The sequence below is a fragment of the Cherax quadricarinatus genome, chromosome 28, assembly GCF_038502225.1.
Source record: "Cherax quadricarinatus isolate ZL_2023a chromosome 28, ASM3850222v1, whole genome shotgun sequence".
Taxonomy (NCBI): domain Eukaryota; kingdom Metazoa; phylum Arthropoda; class Malacostraca; order Decapoda; family Parastacidae; genus Cherax; species Cherax quadricarinatus.
Window position 1 is genome coordinate 19843419 of NC_091319.1, and position 26192 is coordinate 19869610.

The 26192-nt window shown below is 39.6% G+C and overlaps 1 protein-coding gene across 1 annotated transcript in view; it reads left to right on the forward strand.

The window, feature by feature from the left end:
* Positions 1-508: 508 nt before the first annotated feature.
* Gclm (Glutamate-cysteine ligase modifier subunit) overlaps positions 509-26192 on the forward strand; it is a 79518-nt gene continuing 53834 nt past the window's right edge. The window contains exon 1 of the mRNA XM_070089447.1: positions 509-711. The gene's annotated coding sequence lies outside the window, so the exon portion shown is untranslated. The remainder of the gene's footprint in view (positions 712-26192) is intronic.

Genomic DNA, 26192 nt, shown 5'->3' on the forward strand with positions numbered 1-26192 from the left:
GAGCAATGGTAGGTGGAATCAGTAGTGGACAAAACCACTAGTGGAAGTAGGTCATGCCTATAGGTTAGATAAGTTTGAAGAAATCCCTGCATCAAGATCCCAAGATGTTGCCGTGTCTGACAGGATGTGAATAAATGGTTTAGAAAACTGATAAGTTGATAAATGAGACACTTGTGCAACATTAGGGAATCTTTATTCTGAAAACGTTTTGCCAGCCAGTGAACTGAAGAAGCCACTGGCTGGTGAAACATTTCCAGAATAAAGATTCCCAAATGTTGCACAAGTGTCTCATTTACTAACTTATGGTGTTTAGCTATACTGTATACCATATAAAGCTTTGAAAGCAAATATAATAAGTGTCTGACTACAAAATTTATACTGTATTGTGTTGATTTATTCATCACTTAAGTATATTAGCCATAACATAACCATACTAATTTTTTAAATTCCAATGCATATTAAAATCTAAAAAAAAATGTTAATAATAAAACTAAAGTTTATAGTTTTATCTTTTTCAGCTACGATGTAGTATAAAAACCACACTTAATAGCTGGGGAGGGAGCAAAGCAGATGCTCAGAATTGTGAGGTCCTTTCTATCCAAGGAAATACAAATAGTTTACCTCCCAAAGAAAGCATCTTCACCAAGACTACTGTGAAGCTTTTCCTCAGCAACAATGACTCTTCACAGGTTGAAGATGCCATTAAAACTGGTAAATATACTGAAATATCAGAATTATACCAGTTTTAATTTAGTGTATTAATAATTGTAGTCTTATAGTATTCTCTTTTCAACTTAATTATTTTATGAATTTTCATGGAAGTTTGTTGCGGTAATCTTTCCTTTCTCACCATTTCCCTTTCTTTCCTCCAGTAATTTTGTTTTGTTTTTACCCCCTTTTGCTGGATGGATCCCAAGAATCATTTTGCCATATGAAGTTTTATATTACTTTTAAATAAGAAGGTTTCATTATGTGGCACTTGTTTTCCCTAGAGTCTTTAGATAATTATAGTAGACTGTAAATTAAGATGCGATCTTCAAGGATGTTTTCACTTCATAATGGTTGAAGAATTGTGGCAGTTCATCATTCATGACTCCGTTATAAATATAGCTTTAAATAGCTAAAAGCTTGTACAAGAAGGCAAGTATCTGATAATTTCATTGTAACTACACATTCTTGTGCTTTTAACAATTATTCACTTATGCTAGGGGTATTTATACAGTTCTTGAGTATGTTAGTGAGTTCTGATAATAAAGAGTAGAAAGTACAGTAATGAAAAGAGAAAATGAAGGCATCGCCATGATAAATGCTTGTGATTGAAGTGCATAGGGTCACTACAGTACATACATATATACTGTTTATATACAAATTGTTTATCACCACAGGAGTCACAGGAAAACTAAGTACATAATGTGACTAAATTAGTTGCTTCCTGCATACCAGTCAATACATGCAGTGTTTTCATATCCTTTGCATCATCAGTGCTAATATGTGAGGATACTGGAGATAATGTTTATATACACTTGAGAAGGACTTCAACATTTATACAGGTCTCCCTCAACATTCACGAGGGTTAGGGGACCAAAAGCCTCGCGAATGTTGAAAAACCGTGAATGTTTGGTGCCCCAATATATTGTAGGGAAATATAATACAATACTGCTTCCTTAACTTGTTGAGCCATGAACAATCATAAAATACATGAAAACGTCGTAAATTGTACTAAATATATACATGTTATGCTTTAATAACATGTATGTTATTAAATACCACAGACTCCACCACTGCCTCCACCAATGCCTCCACCACTTTCTCAACCACTGCGAGTTCCTAGCTCCGACTAACCCATACGAAGTCTCCCTTATTATCAACGCACTGAAAAACAAGGCAGGAGATTTAAATACCTTACCACCCTTTATATACAAAAAAGCGTCACAAGTACTATCACCAATCATTGCAACACTCTTTAACAAATCCATTGAATCCTCCACCTTCCCTACAGTTCCCAAAATAGCAAGGGTCACCCCGATCCATAAAGGAGGAGACCAAACAGAGTTGAATAACTATAGGCCAATATCCAACTTACACCCTCTCTCAAAAATCTTGGAAAAATTAATTCATAAACGAATCTACTCCTACCTCATCTCCCAAAACATTCTCAACCCCTGCCAATTTGGATTCAGGCCTAATAAAAATACTAATGATGCTATTATACACATGCTAGAACATATATACACTGCAATAGAGAAAAAAGAAGTCCCACTGGGGATCTTCATTGACTTACGTAAAGTTTTTGATACAGTTGACCATGACTTGCTCCACGTAAAATTGTCACACTATGGTATTAGAGGGCACTCCCTCAACTACCTCAAGTCTTACCTCAGCAACAGAAGCCAATATGTGTACGCAAATGGGGCAAGCTCTTCCGCACAACCAATTACAGTTGGTGTCCCACAGGGAAGTGTCCTTGGCCCTCTTCTCTTTCTCCTATACATAAATGACCTACCAAATGCTTCGCAATTACTCAAACCCACACTTTTTGCAGATGACACTACATACGTCTTCTCTCACCCGAGCCCAGTCACGCTAGCCAATACTGTAAACACCGAATTACAGAAAATATCTACCTGGATGAGGACTAACAAACTTACACTAAACATTGACAAAACCTACTTCATTCAGTTTGGTAACAGAGCTACAGATGTACCTCTTAACATACCGATAAACGGATCACCTATCACAAAGCTAACAGAGGGAAAATTCTTAGGAATCCACCTCGATAATAGACTCAAATTTCATACACATATACAACAAATTTCTAAGAAAATTTCCAAGACTGTATTCATACTATCGAAGATACGGTACTATGTTCCACAGTCAGCCCTCCTGGCCCTTTATCACTCTCTTATTTACCCCTATCTCACCTATGGAATTTGTGCATGGGGCTCAACACCAATTAACCATCTCAGACCACTAATTACCCAACAAAAGGCTGCAGTTAGAATGATAACAAATTCTCACTACAGGCAACACACTCCACCAATATTCAAAACACTCAACCTACTCACCATACAAAACATCCATACTTATTATTGCACCTATTACATACATAGAACACTTAACTCTGATATTAACCCTCCCCTCAAACATCTTGCCAACCTCAACAGAACACATGACCATAACACAAGGCACAGATCACTCTTTAATGTTCCTCGTGTCCATCTCACGCTATGCAAAAACTCAATGCACATAAAAGGCCCTAAAATCTGGAATTCATTACCTGTAAATATAAAAGAAACACTACCTGTTTATAAATTCAAGTCTCTTCTCAAAGTTCACTTACTCTCTCAAAACCAAATAAATACTGAATAACTGAACCTTATAAATTGTATATCCAAAATGTTACTCACAATTATATCACATAAATGTTAAACCTAGGACCCAATCTAACTTTGTTATTTTTTTAAATACACTACCTAACAGAATACTCCATTCAACTGAATGAACAGCAATGCATGCAACCATATGACCTGTCTTTGTAATACTCATTTGTGCTTTATAGTTATCTGTTTACAATAATGTCTTATCACTGATTTCATCATTGCTTAGTTAATCTTAAGTTAATTTTAAGCCAGCCCGTAATGCTATGCATATAAGTGGCTTTGGCATGCTGCTCTTACCTGTATTTTTTTTGTACCTCTGTATGTATGCTAAAATTTCTAAATAAATAAATAAATAAATATATATATACATATAAGAATCTTTCCTCCGTAAGCCATGCGTGTTGTAAAAGTCAACTAAAATGCCGGGAACAATGGGCTAGTAACCCCTTTTCCTGTAAAGATTACTAAAAAGAATAAGAAGAAGAAAATTGTCAAAGTGGGAAGTCTGAATGTGCGTGGATGTTGTGCAAATGATAAGAAAGAGATGATTGTGGATGTTATGAATGAGAAGAAACTGGATGTCCTGGCTTTAAGTGAAACAAAGCTGAAGGGGGTGGGAGAGTTTCAATGGAGAGGAATAAATGGGATTAGGTCAGGGGTTTCAAATAGAGTTAGAGCTAAAGAAGGAGTAGCAATAATGTTGAAGGATAAGCTATGGCAGGAAAAGAGGGACTACAAATGCATAAATTCAAGGATTATGTGGAGTAAAATAAAGATTGGATGTGAAAAGTGGGTTATAGTAAGCGTGTATGCACCTGGAGAAGAAAGAAGTGTAGAGGAGAGAGAGAGATTCTGGGAAATGTTGAGTGAATGCGTGGGGAGTTTTGAATCAAGTGTGAGAGAAATGGTGGTTGGGGATTTCAATGCTAAAGTGGGTAAAAATGTTACGGAGGGAGTAGTAGGTAAATTTGGGGTGCCAGGGGTAAATGTAAATGGGGAGCCTTTAATTGAGCTATGTGTAGAAAGAAATTTGGTAATAAGTAATACATATTTTATGAAAAAGAGGATAAATAAATATACAAGGTATGATGTAGCACGTAATGAAAGTAGTTTGTTAGATTATGTATTGGTGGATAAAAGGTTGATGGGTAGGCTCCAGGATGTACATGTTTATAGAGGGGCAACTGATATGTCAGATCATTATTTAGTTGTAGCTACAGTTAGAGTAAGAGGTAGATGGGAAAAGAGGAAGGTGGCAACAACAAGTAAGAGGGAGGTGAAAGTGTATAAACTAAGGGAGGAGGAAGTTCAGGCGAGATATAAACGACTATTGGCAGAAAGGTGGGCTAGTGCAAAGATGAGTAATGGGGGGGTTGAAGAGGGTTGGAATAGTTTTAAAAATGCAGTATTAGAATGTGGGGCAGAAGTTTGTGGTTATAGGAGGGTGGGGGCAGGAGGAAAGAGGAGTGATTGGTGGAATGATGAAGTAAAGGGTATGATAAAAGAGAAAAAGGTAGCTTACGAGAGGTTTTTACAAAGCAGAAGTGTTATAAGAAGAGCAGAGTATATGGAGAGTAAAAGAAAGGTGAAGAGAGTGGTGAGAGAGTGCAGAAGGAGAGCAGATGAAAGAGTGGGAGAGGCACTGTCAAGAAATTTTAATGAAAATAAGAAAAAATTTTGGAGTGAGTTAAACAAGTTAAGAAAGCCTAGGGAAAGTATGGATTTGTCCATTAAAAACAGAGTAGGGGAGTTAGTAGATGGGGAGAGGGAGGTATTAGGTAGATGGCGAGAATATTTTGAGGAACTTTTAAATGTTGAGGAAGAAAGGGAGGCGGTAATTTCATGCACTGGCCAGGGAGGTATACCATCTTTTAGGAGTGAAGAAGAGCGTAATGTAAGTGTGGTGGAGGTACGTGAGGCATTACGTAGAATGAAAGGGGGTAAAGCAGCTGGAACTGATGGGATCATGACAGAAATGTTAAAAGCAGGGGGGATATAGTGTTGGAGTGGTTGGTACTTTTGTTTAATAAATGTATGAAAGAGGGGAAGGTACCTAGGGATTGGCAGAGAGCATGTATAGTCCCTTTATATAAAGGGAAAGGGGACAAAAGAGATTGTAAAAATTATAGAGGAATAAGTTTACTGGGTATACCAGGAAAAGTATACGGTAGAGTTATAATTGAAAGAATTAGAGGTAAGACAGAATGTAGAATTGCGGATGAGCAAGGAGGCTTCAGAGTGGGTAGGGGATGTGTAGATCAAGTGTTTACATTGAAGCATATATGTGAACAGTATTTAGATAAAAGTAGGGAAGTTTTTATTGCATTTATGGATTTAGAAAAGGCATATGATAGAGTGGATAGAGGAGCAATGTGGCAGATGTTGCAAGTTTATGGAATAGGTGGTAAGTTACTAAATGCTGTAAAGAGCTTTTATGAGGATAGTGAGGCCCAGGTTAGGGTGTGTAGAAGAGAGGGAGAATACTTCCCGGTAAAAGTAGGTCTTAGACAGGGATGTGTAATGTCACCATGGTTGTTTAATATATTTATAGATGGGGTTGTAAAAGAAGTAAATGCTAGGGTGTTCGGGAGAGGGGTGGGATTAAATTATGGGGAATCAAATTCAAAATGGGAATTGACACAGTTACTTTTTGCAGATGATACTGTGCTTATGGGAGATTCTAAAGAAAAATTGCAAAGGTTAGTGGATGAGTTTGAGAATGTGTGTAAAGGTAGAAAGTTGAAAGTGAACATAGAAAAGAGTAAGGTGATGAGGGTATCAAATGATTTAGATAAAGAAAAATTGGATATCAAATTGGGGAGGAGGAGTATGGAAGAAGTGAATGTTTTCAGATACTTGGGAGTTGACGTGTCGGCGGATGGATTTATGAAGGATGAGGTTAATCATAGAATTGATGAGGGAAAAAAGGTGAGTGGTGCGTTGAGGTATATGTGGAGTCAAAAAACGTTATCTATGGAGGCAAAGAAGGGAATGTATGAAAGTATAGTAGTACCAACACTCTTATATGGATGTGAAGCTTGGGTGGTAAATGCAGCAGCAAGGAGACGGTTGGAGGCAGTGGAGATGTCCTGTTTAAGGGCAATGTGTGGTGTAAATATTATGCAGAAAATTCGGAGTGTGGAAATTAGGAGAAGGTGTGGAGTTAATAAAAGCATTAGTCAGAGGGCAGAAGAGGGGTTGTTGAGGTGGTTTGGTCATTTAGAGAGAATGGATCAAAGTAGAATGACATGGAAAGCATATAAATCTATAGGGGACGGAAAGAGGGGTAGGGGTCGTCCTCGAAAGGGTTGGAAAGAGGGGGTAAAGGAGGTTTTGTGGGCGAGGGGCTTGGACTTCCAGCAGGCGTGCGTGGGCGTGTTAGATAGGAGTGAATGGAGACGAATGATACTTGGGACCTGACGATCTGTTGGAGTGTGAGCAGGGTAATATTTAGTGAAGGGATTCAGGGAAACCGGTTATTTTCATATAGTCGGACTTGAGTCCTGGAAATGGGAAGTACAATGCCTGCACTTTAAAGGAGGGGTTTGGGATATTGGCAGTTTGGAGGGATATGTTGTGTATCTTTATACGTATATGCTTCTAAACTGTTGTATTCTGAGCACCTCTGCAAAAGCAGTGATAATTTGTGTGTGGTGAAAGTGCTGAATGGTGATGAAAGTATTTTCTTTTTTGGGGATTTTCTTTCTTTTTTGGGTCACCCTGCCTCGGTGGGAGACGGCCGACTTGTTGAAAATATATATATATATATATATATATATATAGATATATATATATATATATATATATATATATATATATATATACAGTGGACCCCCGCATAACGATCATCTCCGAATGCGACCAATTATGTAAGTGTATTTATGTAAGTGCGTTTGTACGTGTATGTTTGGGGGTTTGAAATGGACTAATCTACTTCACAATATTCCTTATGGGAACAAATTCAGTCAGTACTGGCACCTGAACATACTTCTGGAGTGAAAAATATCGTTAACCGGGGGTCCACTGTATATAAATATATAGTATATATATATATATATATATATATGGGCTAATGAGAGCATAGGCAATGGGGTCGAAGAGGTATGGGGTAGGTTTAAAAATGTAGTGTTAGAGTGTTCAGCAGAAGTTTGTGGTTACAGGAAAGTGGGTGCAGGAGGGAAGAGGAGCGATTGGTGGAATGATGATGTAAAGAGAGTAGTAAGGGAGAAAAAGTTAGCATATGAGAAGTTTTTACAAAGTAGAAGTGATGCAAGGAGGGAAGAGTATATGGAGAAAAAGAGAGAAGTTAAGAGAGTGGTGAAGCAATGTAAAAAGAGAGCAAATGAGAGAGTGGGTGAGATGTTATCAACAAATTTTGTTGAAAATAAGAAAAAGTTTTGGAGTGAGATTAACAAGTTAAGAAAGCCTAGAGAACAAATGGATTTGTCAGTTAAAACTAGGAGAGGAGAGTTATTAAATGGAGAGTTAGAGGTATTGGGAAGATGGAAGGAATATTTTGAGGAATTGTTAAATGTTGATGAAGATAGGGAAGCTGTGATTTCGTGTATAGGGCAAGGAGGAATAACATCTTGTAGGAGTGAGGAAGAGCCAGTTGTGAGTGTGGGGGAAGTTCGTGAGGCAGTAGGTAAAATGAAAGGGGGTAAGGCAGCCGGGATTGATGGGATAAAGATAGAAATGTTAAAAGCAGGTGGGGATATAGTTTTGGAGTGGTTGGTGCAATTATTTAATAAATGTATGGAAGAGGGTAAGGTACCTAGGGATTGGCAGAGAGCATGCATAGTTCCTTTGTATAAAGGCAAAGGGGATAAAAGAGAGTGCAAAAATTATAGGGGGATAAGTCTGTTGAGTGTACCTGGTAAAGTGTATGGTAGAGTTATAATTGAAAGAATTAAGAGTAAGACGGAGAGTAGGATAGCAGATGAACAAGGAGGCTTTAGGAAAGGTAGGGGGTGTGTGGACCAGGTGTTTACAGTGAAACATATAAGTGAACAGTATTTAGATAAGGCTAAAGAGGTCTTTGTGGCATTTATGGATTTGGAAAAGGCGTATGACAGGGTGGATAGGGGGGCAATGTGGCAGATGTTGCAAGTGTATGGTGTAGGAGGTAGGTTACTGAAAGCAGTGAAGAGTTTTTACGAGGATAGTGAGGCCCAAGTTAGAGTATGTAGGAAAGAGGGAAATTTTTTCCCAGTAAAAGTAGGCCTTAGACAAGGATGTGTGATGTCACCGTGGTTGTTTAATATATTTATAGATGGGGTTGTAAGAGAAGTAAATGCGAGGGTCTTGGCAAGAGGCGTGGAGTTAAAAGATAAAGAATCACACACAAAGTGGGAGTTGTCACAGCTGCTCTTTGCTGATGACACTGTGCTCTTGGGAGATTCTGAAGAGAAGTTGCAGAGATTGGTGGATGAATTTGGTAGGGTGTGCAAAAGAAGAAAATTAAAGGTGAATACAGGAAAGAGTAAGGTTATGAGGATAACAAAAAGATTAGGTGATGAAAGATTGAATATCAGATTGGAGGGAGAGAGTATGGAGGAGGTGAACGTATTCAGATATTTGGGAGTGGACGTGTCAGCGGATGGGTCTATGAAAGATGAGGTGAATCATAGAATTGATGAGGGAAAAAGAGTGAGTTTTGCACTTAGGAGTCTGTGGAGACAAAGAACTTTGTCCTTGGAGGCAAAGAGGGGAATGTATGAGAGTATAGTTTTACCAACGCTCTTATATGGGTGTGAAGCGTGGGTGATGAATGTTGCAGCGAGGAGAAGGCTGGAGGCAGTGGAGATGTCATGTCTGAGGGCAATGTGTGGTGTGAATATAATGCAGAGAATTCGTAGTTTGGAAGTTAGGAGGAGGTGCGGGATTACCAAAACTGTTGTCCAGAGGGCTGAGGAAGGGTTGTTGAGGTGGTTCGGACATGTAGAGAGAATGGAGCGAAACAGAATGACTTCAAGAGTGTATCAGTCTGTAGTGGAAGGAAGGCGGGGTAGGGGTCGGCCTAGGAAGGGTTGGAGGGAGGGGGTAAAGGAGGTTTTGTGTGCGAGGGGCTTGGACTTCCAGCAGGCATGCGTGAGCGTGTTTGATAGGAGTGAATGGAGACAAATGGTTTTTAATACTTGACGTGCTGTTGGAGTGTGAGCAAAGTAACATTTATGAAGGGATTCAGGGAAACCGGCAGGCCGGACTTGAGTCCTGGAGATGGGAAGTACAGTGCCTGCACTCTGAAGGAGGGGTGTTAATGTTGCAGTTTAAAAACTGTAGTGTAAAGCACCCTTCTGGCAAGACAGTGATGGAGTGAATGATGGTGAAAGTTTTTCTTTTTCGGGCCACCCTGCCTTGGTGGGAATCGGCCGGTGTGATAATAAAAAAAAAAAAAAATATATATATATATATATATATATGTATATATATATATATGTATGTATATATATATATGTATGTATATATATATACAGTGGACCCCCGCATAACGATGGCATCGCATAGCGATTTTTCCGCATAACGATTACTTTTATCGCAAAATTTTTGCCCCGCATACCGATTAAAAACCCGCATACCGATTTTCGTCCGAGACGCGTCCAATGTGCCCTCACATGTGCCGGCCGTCCCATTGTTTACCAGCCAGCCTCCGCGGTAACATCCAAGCATACACTCGGAATATTTCGTATTATTACAGTGTTTTCGGTGGTGTTTCTGGAAAATAAGTGACCATGGGCCCCAAGAAAGCTTCTAGTGCCAACCCTGTGGTAAAAAGGGTGAGAATTAGTATGGAAATTAAGAAAGATTTTGAAGGGTTTGGGGCTAACCCTGAGAAGCCTATGCCAGTTGTGGAATCCATTGTGCCTACTTCAAAGATTAAGGAAATGTGTGCAGAGTGGTTTGAACTGCAAACCTTTATAGATGAAAATCACCCTGACACAGCTGTTGCAAGCCGTGCTTGTGACTATTTCAATGACAATGTTATGGCCCATTTTAGGAAAGTCTTGAAGAAACGGGAGGTACAGAGCTCTATGGACAGATTTGTTGTGCGACAGAGGTCCAGTGACTCTGAAGCTGGTCCTAGTGGCATTAAAAGAAGAAGGGAAGTAACCCCAGAAAAGGACTTGCTACCTCAAGTCCTAATGGAAGGGGATTCCCCTTCTAAACAGTAAGAAGATAATGCTCTCCCCTCCTCCCATCCCATCAATCATCACCAGATCTTCAATAAAAGTAAGTGTCATGTAATTGTGCATGCCTTTTTCAGTTTGTGTGTATTAAAATTAACATTTCATGTGGTAAAAAAAATTTTTTTTCATACTTTTGGGCGTCTTGCACGGATTAATTTTATTTCCATTATTTCTTATGGGGAAAATTAATTCGCATAACGATTATTTCGCATAACGATGAGCCCTCTTGCACGGATTAAAATCGTTAACCGGGGGTCCACTGTATATACAGTAGTCCCCCGGTTAACGATATTTTTTCACTCCAGAAGTATGTTCAGGTGCCAGTACTGACCGAATTTGTTCCCATAAGAAATATTGTAAAGTAGATTAGTCCATTTCAGACCCCCAAACATACACGTACAAACGCACTTACAGAAATACACTTACATAATTGGTCGCATTCGGAGGTAATCGTTATGCGGGGGTCCACTGTATATACCTACCATCCGACTTACGACCGAGTTCGGTTCCGAGAAACCGGTCGTAAGTCGAAATGGTCGTAAGTTGAGCAGGTCGTAAGTCGGATGGTAGGTGTATATATATATATACATATACACCTACCATCCGACTTATGACCTGCTCGACTTATGACCACTCGACTTACGACCGTGTTTTTTATGCCAAATTTCTGGGAAATAAACAACTATTTGTGTTGTACAAAGTGTTTTTCCTAAACCTTACAGTATAAAATACAGTACTAACAGCATAAAAAGTAAAGTAAAACGTGAAATACCAAAATAAGACAATAAAATAGTCATTACAAAAATGTTTTGTTATTCAGTAGTAAAGTTTGACTTACAACCATTTTGACTTACGACCGGTTTCTTGGAACCGAACTCGGCCGTAAGTCGGATGGTAGGTGTATATATATATATGTATATATATATATATATATATATATATATATATATATATATATATATATATATATATATATATATATATAATATATATATACATACATACACACATCCGACTTACGACCGAGTTCGGTTCCAAGAAACTGGTCGTAAGTCAAAATGGTCGCAAGTCGAACTTTACTACTGAATATCAACAAAACATTTTTGTAATGACTACTTTATTGTCTTATTTTGGTATTTCACGTTTTACTTTACTTTTTATGCTGTTAGTACTGTATTTTATACTGTATTATATATATATATATATATATATATATATATATATATATATATATATATATATATATATATATATATATATATATATATATATATATATTTATTGCCTGGCTGGGCGAATCCCAGAAGAAATTAAACCTTTCTTTTTTGGAGCCTCACTATGTGCTTTGAAGAAGAGGGATGGGGGAATCAGACCCATTGCAGTTGGAAACACTCTTCGCCGTCTCGTTGCCAATCAGCAGTGAGAAACATTCGCCTAGAAGCTGCCACTTTTCTCCAGCCACACCAACTGGGCTTTGGGGTCTCTCAAGGCAGTGAAGCTGCAGCTCATGCGGCAAGGGCCTACATCAGGGACCTACCAGAAGACAAGGCCATAGTCAAACTTGATTTTAGAAATGCCTTTAATATGGTGAGGAGAGATGCTGTTTTGCCAGCTGTTCGGGTTCGGTTCCCCTGTCTCTTTCCCTTCATTTCAGCCGGCTACAGCAAACCCTCAATTCTTTTGTTTGGAGAACATGAAATTCAATCATCAGAGGGTGTTCAGCAGGGTGACCCACTTGCTCCACTTCTCTTCTGCTTGGCAGTAAGAGAACTAACTTCCAGCCTACGCAGTGAGCTCAATATCTGGTACCTGGATGACGGCACTCTGGCAGGTACTGAAGAGTCCCTCGTGGGGGACCTACAACTGGTGAAAACACAGGGAGAAGGCTTGGGACTCATCCTCAATCCCTCTAAGTGTGAAATCATCACAGCGAACCAGGAAATAATCAATGCTGTGCGAAGAATCCTCCCGGAAATCTCAACTACAACTCCGTCCAACAGTACCCTCTTGGGGGCACCGCTGGGTCACCAGGCCATCGATACTGTCCTCAGGGACAAATTGAATGACCTTATGAGAATGGAGGAGAGAATAAGCGATCTTGATGCCCATGATGCTCTGTATCTCCTCACAAGGTGTCTTACTATGCCAAGACTCACTTACTTCTTGAGGTGTGCACCCTCTTTTGACAACCCAACACTCGATGAATATGACGCACACCTGAGATCAACTTTTAAGAAGGCACTGAACCTGTCACTAGAGGATGAGCAATGGGATCAGGCAACCCTCCCAGAGCGACTGGGAGGTATAGGGGTGCGTAAAGCAACGCATGTTGCTTTACCTGCTTTTCTGTCTTCGTGTTTGGCTTCCAGTGCATTAGTCAAGAAGATAGTGCCCGAACGCTTGAGAGACTTGGTAGGAGCTCAAGACCCCAGGTTTACTGAAGCAGCAATTCGGTGGGACACCCTTACAGACTCCTCCAGTAGACCAGCTCCTCCCAAAGAGCACAAACAGTCCCACTGGGACAAACCGATCATGGAAAAAATCGCCAACACAATGCTCTCCAATGCTTCAGGAAAGAACAAAGCTCGTCTCCTGGCAGTGAAGGCACCACACTCAGGAGATTTCCTGTTAGCTGTTCCCAATTCCTCCCTGGGCACCCGTCTCGACCCACAGGCCATTCGGATTGGTGTTGCTCTTCACCTAGCCACCCCCATCCTCACCGAACATAGGTGTATTTGCGGCAGGGCGACAGCTGATCAATTCGGACTCCATGGTCTCGTGTGCCACACAGCAGAAGGGAAGTATGCCAGACATGAGGAGATTAATGACATAATAAAGAGAAGCCTCGCCACAGCCCGTTGCCCAGCTCAACGGGAACCCCAAGTACAGAGGTCTGATGGAAGTCAAAAGCGTCCTGATGGAGCCACTATGCTACCCTGGAAGGATGGAAAGCAGATTGCCTGGGACTACACCTGTGCTGCCACATTGGCAGACACCTACTTGCCATACTCTGTAGTGGAAGGGGGTGGAGCTGCCAGCCACAGGGAGACCCAGAAGATCCGAAAATATGAAGACCTTCCCCCTTGCTGTAACTTCATTCCAATAGGGTCGGAGACCCTTGGAGCATGGGGCAAGTGTGCTCTAAAGTTCCTCAAACAGCTGGGTGAAAAGCTCATCATAGAAACCAAGGACCACAGGGCGACCAGCTTCCTCTTTCAGAGACTCAGTGTTGCGATCCAGAGAGGAAATGCCTGCAGCATTCTGGGCACACCGCAGGGGAGCTGGACGAAGTATTCGAGATGTAGCTCTGAGTTACCTATGTTGTTTTACTTTGTATCATATTTTTGTGAATGTTTTGTCAATGTATTTTGTCTTTAAATAAAATATATATACATAATATAGGGGGTGGTAGGAGAAAATTCTCAAACAGCTTCAGGGAGAATCTTGAGTTTTCCCTGAAGCAAGTTTATTCTTTTCTCTGAGGATGAGGGTCCCCATAACAGTTCTAGAGGTGGTACCTCCCTATATTTTATATATATATATATATATATATATATATATATATATATACATATATATATATACATATATATATACATATATATATATATGTCAGTGGAACGCCTTCCAACTGAACAAAAGAAATTAATGGAAAAATAAATAAATAAAGAAATAACTTAGGAAAAATGAGAATAATGATTTTTGAGAAGTTTACTTAAAATTTTAATATAATAAAAAAAAATGGCCTTCAGTTCTTTGAGTTGGGCAGGAGTAGGTATGGCCCTGGATAGTTCCTCTGATGTTATTTATGTAGGTTATCCTGGGCAGATGGTAATCCGATGTTCTGGAATCTCCTACCACTTGGATGGAGAACAAGTAGAATAGGTAAGGGCCGGTAGTAGAATAATGTTAATAAGTATTATTAACACGTCTTGCTCCTTTATCTGGCGTCTATCCTGGAAGACCACGCCAGGAACAGAGCTGGTAAATAAGAGAAAATAAACTGGTTACCCATAGTTATGATAATATAACATTTAAGAATTGAAAAGAATGATAAATGCCAAAATCATTACTGGTAACCAGCAAACAAAATAAAGAAACAAACAGTGATACTCCTGGAATATCAGCCTACCTGATTAGGAGAAGAGTGGAGGTGAAGTGACTCTCCAAACTTCAACCCACACCAGGTAAGGTCAATATTACCAGGAGTAGAAACTAACAAATCGGACACCAGGAACTAGTTTCGCCCCAGCCCGCCAGAGAGGAGGGGGGGTGCACGCGACGTAACTAATGGTTCCTGGTTGCCCGAACAACCTTAACCCCACTTACACCTACTTTTCCCTCACAATACCCCCTTCCAAAACTTATGGACGGAGTCAATAAGTCAACGAACAGAGGGAAAAGAACTAACTACAACCTCGGCTCAGCCAATCTGAAAAGTGGTTTTCAGAGCCAGAAATATAAATGACTTTAAACTTATAGGGCTGAATAGCCAGAGCCCATCTCAAGAGTCTGCTATTTGACCCTTTAAAGTTTTCCAAGTACATCAGTGGCTTGTGATCTGTTTCAAGCACAAAGGGTTTACCGTATAGGTAGTATTTAAATCTACTTATACCCCATACTAAAGCATAACATTCTTTCTCCACAGTGGAATATCTTTCTTCTCTGGGCAGAAGCTTCTTACTGGCGAAAGATACTGGGAAAGGTGTCTCCTCATAATATTGAAGTAGTACAGCCCCGAGTCCAGAATGGGAGGCATCTGTTCGGAGACAAAATATTTTATTAATATCTGGTAATTTTAGGACAGGGGGGTTTGAAAATATACTCTTAATTTCTTCGAAGCTTTGGTTGGCTTCCTCAGAACAACTAAGAGGTTCCTTGACACCCTTTTTCAAATAGTCTGTAAGAACTGAAGTTAAGCTACTTAGATTTGGTACGAAATTTCTATAGAAGTTTACAGATCCAAGGAAACTTCTTAATAACTTTTTGGTAGCAGGGAACGTACTTTCTAAAACAGCTTTGGTCTTATTAGGAAGTGGTGAAAAGTTGTTATCAGAGATAATGAACCCAAGGTATTGTACCTTATGATAGCCAAGAAAGCACTTTTGTGGTTTAACTGTAAGTCCATGAGTTCTTAGTCTTTTCAAAACAAGCGATAGTGTATTTAGATGGTCTTCCCAGACATTTGTCATGATATAAATATTATCAAAATACACTGATACATTCTTTAGATCAGAAAGAACTATTCTCATAAGCCTAATATACGTGGCACACGCGGTAACCAAGCCGAAAGGCATTGTGCGGTATTGCATTAGACCTCTATGAGTAGGGAAAGCAGTGTATGGTTTCGAGTCTGGGTGTAATGGCACTTGATGGTATGCTTGTGAGATGTCTAATTCCGAGAAGAATTTGCAGTCATGGAATTTATACAAGTCATGATCAATTACTGGCATGGGTTCTGCATCCCATTTAGTTATAGTATTCAAATAACGAAAATCTTGTGCCAGTCGGTAAGAATTATCGGGTTTCTTAACCATAACAACTGGTGAACAGAAAGCTGATTTCGAAGGTTCTGTGATATTTAAGTTAAATAGTTTGTCAACCTCATTATCAAAAGTTTTCCGTAAGTGAACGGGAACAGGGTAGATTTTCCGCCTTACTGGTTCATGATCCGACAATTCAATCTTGTGTACAATAGTGGTGGTAAGTCCTGGTACCTCTGTGAATACGTCAGAAAATGTGTTTACTAAGGCACTTACTTGAGACTTTTGTTTATTCGACAAGTTAATGTTGACATTTGACTTCTTTGGTGAGGGATCATGCGTTAAGATGTCCAGTAGCTCCTTCGATTCTGTAAAAGACTCGTCATCTATAATACAAACTCTACATTTGTACGAATCACCACTTGTACCCAAGCCGAAAGAAGAAGTATCTTCGTCAAAGGAATTTACGCAAAGATTAACTTCTCTTCGATGGTACCGTTTCAAAATATTGATGTGATACATTCTTTCTCTACCCTTGACATCCAAGATATAATCTACCTTATTGCAGACCTTCACTACTTTATACGGTCTGCGCCAGGTAATTAGCAATTTGTTGGATTTGTCAGGTAGGAGAACTAAAACTTCATCACCAACATTAAACGTACGCTTGGAGCTTTTATGGTCAAAATAGGTCTTGTACGTTTCCATAGACATCTCTAGGTTTTTACCGACCAAATCGGCGGTTTCTTCCAACCTTTCCCTTAGATCTAAAAGAAACTGATAGCCGTTTTGAACCTCAGGTTTGATATCTTTAGACCAAAGTTCATTCAAAATAGATAGTGGTCCACGAGCTTGTCTCCCATAAAGCAATTCAAAAGGGGAATAACCAAGGGAATCACTTGGAATCTCGCGCATTGCGAAAAGAGCACATGGTAAAAATCTATGCCAGTCCGTTGGTTTAAGAATACATAGTTTTTTTAGTATTGACTTTAGGATGGCATGTTGTCGCTCCACTCTTCCGTTACACATCGGATGGTAAGGTGTAGTGAAAAGAGGTTTAACACCCACAAGTTGATAAACGTGTTCCATTAATTCTGAAGTGAATTGTGCCCCTTTATCCGACAGAATTTCACGAGGTATACCTACACGGGAAAAAATAGAAAATAAGGCTTCTGCGACTTCTATGGACGTAATGGATTTTAAGGGTACCGCCTCTGGGAAGCTGGACGCATAGTCAATCATAGTTAAAATATATTTATGACCTCCTGATGAGCGAGGTGTGATAGGACCAACTATATCTACTGCAACCCTTGCAAAAGGGACTGAGAAAATTGGCATCTTTACCATAGGAACTCTCCTAGTTCTACCCTTCTGCGTGGAAAGTTGACATACGTGACATGATCTGCAGTACTTATAGATGTCAGAGGACATGCTAGGCCAGAAATATAGGTCCTTGATTTTATTATAGGTCTTCCTATGTGAAAAATGGCCAGAGACTGGCAAGTCATGAGAAATCTTTAAAATAGTTTCACGGCAATCCTGCGGAATGACTAACAGGCTTCGACCAACGTCATTGGGCTTGTCCGCAGACACTATAGTCTTGTACAAAAGATCGTGTTTGAACTCAAACTTGTAAGAAAATTTCTTTCTCTGGGTCACCTTGCCATTTAAAGCTAACTTCCGAGATTCCTCTAAGGAAGGACAAGTCTTTTGAAGACCCTCTAAATCTATATGAGACAGCTCAATTGGCTTTCCTTTGGAAAGAACTAATGGGTGGATAGGTTTTACCTTAGACTGAGCTCTGGTAAGGACGTTAATCGAGTCTAGTTGTTGTATAGATTGTGCCACACGTAGTTTTCCACTGGTGTCTGCGTTGTCCAGGTCAAGTGACTGACTTACTAAAGGTGTTACCGGAGTTTTGTAACCATCAGCTCTCTGATTTAGGTTATCCAACTGAATCTTATCTGGAACTATCTGTGAAGAAACAGAGATATTAGGTTCTAACCCTTCCTTGGAAACTCCAAACTCCAAACAGTCCTTCTCAGATGGGAAAGCAGCCCCTTGTATGTTCCCAACCAAAACAGAACACGAGGTTATCGGGGCAACTACGGCATCTACCCATCCTGAGAACCATTTGCACCTAACGAAACACCTGACTGTTGGAAAAGAATCGCTTCTTCCTAAATAGTCAGTTAATTTAGTTGACTTATAACGTGAAGAATCTAGATTAGGGAAAAGCTTACTCGAGATAACAATACAGGAACATCCAGTGTCTCTAAGAATGGTTGATACATTCATGCCATTGACTGTACCTTCACTAAAAGGTGCGTTTATGTTTGATTCAGTGAAACATTTACCGACATTTTCACCTTTTTTTCTAGGACAGTCGGGCCTTCTATGACCCCACTCATTACAGTTGAAACACTTTACTGTGAAGGCCGTGGAATTCTTAGGTACGGAGGGTTTGGATCCCTCAGATTGCTTAGGCACAACAGGCTTATATCTGCTACGCTCTTTAGGGTAGTTATTATGAGCGCACGCATATATATCAGCAGCTTGTGCCATTTCCGCAGCCGTATGAACGTTTCGTTCTTTAATGAATATTCGTAAGTCAGAGTTTACAGAAGAAAGGAATTGATCTCTTACCATCAGGTCTCGTAAAGATTCGAAATCGTGGTCAACCTCAGCACTATCAATCCACGAATCAAATAATCTGAAAAGTGTTGTTAAGAATTGCATGTAATTTTGATGAGGAGTTATTTTAATGTGTCTAAACTCCGACCTGTAATGATGAGTAGTTTTTTTGAAAGCCTGTAGTATAGCTTTCTTCAGCAGGCTATAACTAGAAATAACATCAGAGGGTAGAGTGGAATAGACGTTTAATGCTGAACCTGACAGTAGTAAGCCAAGCCTAGTAGCCCAAGAATCTACTGGCCAGTCACAGAGAGTAGCAGTACTCTCGAATCTAGTAATATATGCCGCTATGTCATCTTGTTCTGAGAAAGGTGGTATTTGAGGCATCCTAATATTAGGTTCTTGGGAAGGGTATTCCAGTACCCCTTCATCTATTTTCTGCTTAGATAGTTCTACCTTCTTGGCTTCTAATTCCAACCTTGATTGTTCTAACTCAATTTCCTTCATTTTGAAGGCTACCTCTCTTGCCTGAACTCTATCTTCTCTAGCTATCCTTTCCTGTTCGATTTTATCCTCCCGAGCTAGTCTTTCCTGTTCCTTTTTCTCTTCTCGAGCTAGTCTTTCCTGTTCCTTTTTCTCTTCCCGAGCTAGTCTTTTCTCCTCTCGAGCTAGTCTTTCCTGTTCCTTTTTCTCTTCAATAGCCATTTTAGCAGTAATGTAACTATCAAGGCTTTGTCCAGTAAATCCCATTTCCTTTCCAGCTTTCAACCAGAAATCTAAAGAATCCATCATGTAAAAAGAAATATTAAGCACCCAACTTCAACTGACAATTAAAATTAACAGTAACGTCTGTTACAAAAGAGGGACACTGTCCGCACACTTTAAACTTCCCAAAGTAGAAAATGAAATAAATATTTCTCCCTGGAAGAATACACTTGTGGGCTCAATAGCCTTCACTAAGCAAAATACCCACGGTTCACACAGGAGTGGTTATTATCAAAGTTCCCCAGGTCCAACAAATAGGTAAACTTCTAAACCGAACCTTAGAACCAAACAACGGTAAGTCAACCAGACTACCAGTAATGACTTGACACCTCAACTAACTCACCCTTTTCTATCTTAAATGTTATACAGGAAGGCCCCACTTATACGGCGGGTTAGGTTCCAGGCTACCGCCGTAAAGCGGAAACCGCCGTAAAGTGGAACACCCTTTTTTTCCACTTAAAAATGCATACAAACACTAGATAACAAGTTTACACTAACATATATTAAGTTAGCAATAGAACCAGGCATCAAAAAACAATAAAAAAGTACAATACACACATAGTGCACTCATTACTTACCTTAAAATATTTATAGTCTTAATCTAGGGTGAGACAAGTAGTATTTATTGTAAGAAATCAAGTGTGGTATGTATTGTAATAGCCTCACCAGGCCACCCCACCCACACATACTATTCTATGATATTTAAGCATCCCAGAGCGATAAAATGTATATACAGTTCACTCATTACTTACCTTAAAATATTTGTAGTCTTAATGTAGGGTCAGGAGTAAGTAAATGAGATAAAACGAATAAATGAGAGAGAGAAAGAATGAATACATGAGAGGGGGCAGGCGCAGTTATGTAAACAAACCAGGCGAAGGTAAGTTTTGTAAACAAACGAAGTGTACACGTCTGGTTTGTGTACAAGTTACATTGTGTACAGGTTGTCTCTACATTGATACAGTAGAATTAATAAAGAAGAACACTCCCATTCTCATGTAACATCATTTTGAGAAGAAATGAAGCTCTGAGTGAAGGCAATGGAAATAAGTCACACTGACTTTTTTGGGTTATCCTAGGTTCTCTACACGTATGTTGTTATGTATGATAATCTATGTAACTGTATTTGTGTATACCTGAATAAACTTACTTACATACATACGAAAGGAATAATTTTCTACAGTTACCCCCAGTAACACATTTACTCTTATGTTAGATTAGAGAAAATGTTATTCTTGGCGTCACTTGTACAAGTTATGTGGCTCCCACATCTTATATTTATGTTTATTTATTCTATTGTGGGGTGTATTTATCATCTTTTTATGTTATGTATCGTGTTTATTATATAATTTTGAAAAAAATATCATGGATGGATTAATGAAAATGTGTATATTACCGTAATATACGACATTTAATGAGACTCGGTGAGTATTGTTATTATGGCGTCACTTGTGGAAGTCGTCTGCTCACATCTCACATTTATGTTTATTTATTCTACTATGGGGTGTATTTATCTTATTTATATGTTATGCATCGTGTTTATTATATAATTTTGAAAAAAATATCATGGATGGATTAATGAAAATGTGTATATTAACGTAATATACGACATTTAAATGACTCGATGTATGTAAGTTTATTTAGGTACAGGTATACATAAGTATAATTATCAGAGTATATATAAAATATGAAATAACTTTTAAAAACATTTGAAATTTTGGAGTTTCCAGACAAAATGGAGAGACTTAGTGCTTACTGAGCTCATGGAGAATGTAAACAAACAGGGTGGGGCACGGTGACCGTATTAGAAAGTCAGGTGGGGGGAGCCGTATAGTGAGTTTTGGTCATAATTTGAAATGTCCGTATTAGCGGAACGCCGTAAAGTGAAACGCCGTAAAGCGGGGCCTTCCTGTACTCACAACCAGTTGAACCATCAGGACGATGTTGCTTCAAGAGTCGGATCCTGGCAAGGTCGCCATTGTCAGTGGAACGCCTTCCAACTGAACAAAAGAAATTAATGGAAAAATAAATAAATAAAGAAATAACTTAGGAAAAATGAGAATAATGATTTTTGAGAAGTTTACTTAAAATTTTAATATAATAAAAAAATGGCCTTCAGTTCTTTGAGTTGGGCAGGAGTAGGTATGGCCCTGGATAGTTCCTCTGATGTTATTTATGTAGGTTATCCTGGGCAGATGGTAATCCGATGTTCTGGAATCTCCTACCACTTGGATGGAGAACAAGTAGAATAGGTAAGGGCCGGTAGTAGAATAATGTTAATAAGTATTATTAACACGTCTTGCTCCTTTATCTGGCGTCTATCCTGGAAGACCACGCCAGGAACAGAGCTGGTAAATAAGAGAAAATAAACTGGTTACCCATAGTTATGATAATATAACATTTAAGAATTGAAAAGAATGATAAATGCCAAAATCATTACTGGTAACCAGCAAACAAAATAAAGAAACAAACAGTGATACTCCTGGAATATCAGCCTACCTGATTAGGAGAAGAGTGGAGGTGAAGTGACTCTCCAAACTTCAACCCACACCAGGTAAGGTCAATATTACCAGGAGTAGAAACTAACAAATCGGACACCAGGAACTAGTTTCGCCCCAGCCCGCCAGAGAGGAGGGGGGGGTGCACGCGACGTAACTAATGGTTCCTGGTTGCCCGAACAACCTTAACCCCACTTACACCTACTTTTCCCTCACAATATATATATATATTATATATATATATATATATAAATATATATATATTTATATATATATATACATACATACATATAGAGAACAAATGGATTTGTCAGTTAAAAATAGGAGAGGAGAGTTATTAAATGGAGAGGTAGAGGTATTGGGAAGATGGAAGGAATATTTTGAGGAATTGTTAAATGTTGATGAAGATAGGGAAGCTGTGATTTCGTGTATAGGGCAAGGAGGAATAACATCTTGTAGGAGTGAGGAAGAGCCAGTTGTGAGTGTGGGGGAAGTTCGTGAGGCAGTAGGTAATATGAAAGGGGGTAAGGCAGCCGGGATTGATGGGATAAAGATAGAAATGTTAAAAGCAGGTGGGGATATAGTTTTGGAGTGGTTGGTGCAATTATTTAATAAATGTATGGAAGAGGGTAAGGTACCTAGGGATTGGCAGAGAGCATGCATAGTTCCTTTGTATAAAGGCAAAGGGGATAAAAGAGAGTGCAAAAATTATAGGGGGATAAGTCTGTTGAGTGTACCTGGTAAAGTGTATGGTAGAGTTATAATTGAAAGAATTAAGAGTAAGACGGAGAATAGGATAGCAGATGAACAAGGAGGCTTTAGGAAAGGTAGGGGGTGTGTGGACCAGGTGTTTACAGTGAAACATATAAGTGAACAGTATTTAGATAAGGCTAAAGAGGTCTTTGTGGCATTTATGGATTTGGAAAAGGCGTATGACAGGGTGGATAGGGGGGCAATGTGGCAGATGTTGCAAGTGTATGGTGTAGGAGGTAGGTTACTGAAAGCAGTGAAGAGTTTTTACGAGGATAGTGAGGCTCAAGTTAGAGTATGTAGGAAAGAGGGAAATTTTTTCCCAGTAAAAGTAGGCCTTAGACAAGGATGTGTGATGTCACCGTGGTTGTTTAATATATTTATAGATGGGGTTGTAAGAGAAGTAAATGCGAGGGTCTTGGCAAGAGGCGTGGAGTTAAAAGATAAAGAATCACACACAAAGTGGGAGTTGTCACAGCTGCTCTTTGCCGATGACACTGTGCTCTTGGGAGATTCTGAAGAGAAGTTGCAGAGATTGGTGGATGAATTTGGTAGGGTGTGCAAAAGAAGAAAATTAAAGGTGAATACAGGAAAGAGTAAGGTTATGAGGATAACAAAAAGATTAGGTGATGAAAGATTGAATATCAGATTGGAGGGAGAGAGTATGGAGGAGGTGAACGTATTCAGATATTTGGGAGTGGACGTGTCAGCGGATGGGTCTATGAAAGATGAGGTGAATCATAGAATTGATGAGGGAAAAAGAGTGAGTGGTGCACTTAGGAGTCTGTGGAGACAAAGAACTTTGTCCTTGGAGGCAAAGAGGGGAATGTATGAGAGTATAGTTTTACCAACGCTCTTATATGGGTGTGAAGCGTGGGTGATGAATGTTGCAGCGAGGAGAAGGCTGGAGGCAGTGGAGATGTCATGTCTGAGGGCAATGTGTGGTGTGAATATAATGCAGAGAATTCGTAGTTTGGAAGTTAGGAGGAGGTGCGGGATTACCAAAACTGTTGTCCAGAAGGCTGAGGAAGGGTTGTTGAGGTGGTTCGGACATGTAGAGAGAATGGAGCGAAACAGAATGACTTCAAGAGTGTATCAGTCTGTAGTGGAAGGAAGGCGGGGTAGGGGTCGGCCTAGGAAGGGTTGGAGGGAGGGGGTAAAGGAGGTTTTGTGTGCGAGGGGCTTGGACTTCCAGCAGGCATGCGTGAGCGTGTTTGATAGGAGTGAATGGAGACAAATGGTTTTTAATACTTGACGTGCTGTTGGAGTGTGAGCAAAGTAACATTTATGAAGGGATTCAGGGAAACCGGCAGGCCGGACTTGAGTCCTGGAGATGGGAAGTACAGTGCCTGCACTCTGAAGGAGGGGTGTTAATGTTGCAGTTTAAAAACTGTAGTGTAAAGCACCCTTCTGGCAAGACAGTGATGGAGTGAATGATGGTGAAAGTTTTTCTTTTTCGGGCCACCCTGCCTTGGTGGGAATCGGCCGGTGTGATAATAAAAAAAAAAAAAAAAAAAAAAAAAAAAAAAAAAAAAAAAAAAAAAAATATATATATATATATATATATATATATACATACATATTCAACAAGTTGGCCGTCTCCCACCGAGGAAGAGTGACCCAAAGAGAAAGAAAATCCCCCAAAAGAAAATACTTTCATCATCATTCAACACTTTCACCTCACTCACACATAATCACTGTTTTTACAGAGGTGCTACAACAGTTTAGAAGCATATACATATAAAGATACACAACATATCCCTCCATACTGCTCATATCCCGAAACCCCTCCTTTAGAGTGCAGGCATTGTACTTCCCATTTCCAGGACTCAAGTCTGGCTATATAAAAATAACCGGTTTCCGTGAATCCCTTCACTAAATATTACCCTGCTCACACTCCAACAAATCGTCAGGTCCCAAATATCATTCATCTCCATTCACACTTACTGAATACGCTCAAGCACGCCTGCTGGAAGTCCAAGCCCCTCGCCCACAAAACCTCCGTTACCTCTTCCTTCCAACCTTTTTGAGGACGACCCATACCCCGCCTTCCTTCCCCTACAGATTTAAATGCTCTCCATGTCATTCTACTTTGATCCTTTCTCTGTAAGTGACCAAACCACCTCACCAACCCCTCTTCAGCCCTCTGACTAATACTGTTATTAACTCCACACCTTCTCCTAATTTCCACACTCTGAATTTTCTGCATAATATTTACACCACACACATTGCCCCTAGACAGGACATCTCCACTGCCTCCAACCGCCTCCTCGCTGCTGCATTCACAACCCAAGCTTCACACCCATATAAGAGTGTTAACATTCACTTCTTCCATACTCCTCCTCCCCAGTTTGATATCCAATTTTTCTTTATCTGAATCATTTGATACCCTCATCACCTTACTCTTTTCTATGTTCACTTTCAGCTTTCTACCTTTACATACACACCCAAACTCATCCACTAACCTTTGCAGTTTTTCTTTAGAATCTCCCATAAGCACAGTATCATCAGCAAAAAGCAACTGTGTCAATTCCCATTTGGTGTGTTTGATTCCCCATAATTTAATCCCACCTCTCTCCCAAACACCCTAGCATTTACTTCTTTTACAACCCCATCTATAAATATATTAAACAACCATGGTGACATTACATATCCCTGTCTAAGACCTACTTTTACTGGGAAGTAGTCTCCCTCTCTTCTACACACCCTAACCTGAGCCTCACTATCCTCATAAAAACTCTTTACAGCCTTTAGTAACTTACCACCTATTCCATATACAGTGGACCCCCGCATAACGATTACCTCCGAATGCAACCAATTATGTAAGTGTATTTATGTAAGTGCGTTTGTACATGTATGTTTGGGGGTCTGAAATGGACTAATCTACTTCACAATATTTCTTATGGGAACAAATTCGGTCAGTACAGGCACCTGAACATACTTCTGGAGTGAAAAAATATCGTTAACCGGGGGTCCACTGTACTTGCAACATCTGCCACATTGCTCCCCTATCCACTCTATCATATGCCTTTTATAAATCCATAAATGCAATAAAAACTTCCCTATCTTTATCTAAATACTGTTCACATATATGCTTCAATGTAAATGCTTGATCTACACATCCCCTACCCACTCTAAAACCTCCTTGCTCATCGGCAATCCTACATTCTGTCTTACCTCTAATTCTTTCAAATATAACCCTACCTTACACTTTTCCTGGTATACTCAGTAAACTTATTTCTCTATAATTTTTATAGTCTCTTTTGTCCCCCTTCCCTTTATATGAAGAGACTATACATGCTCTCTGCCAATCCCTAGGTACCTTCCTCTTTCATACATTTATTAAACAAAAATACCAACCACTTCAACACTATATCCCCCCTGCTTTTAACATTTCTGTCATGATCCCATCAGTTCCAGCTGCTTTACCCCCTTTCATTCTACGTAATGCCTCACGCACCTCCCCCACACTCACATCCTGTTCTTCTTCACTTC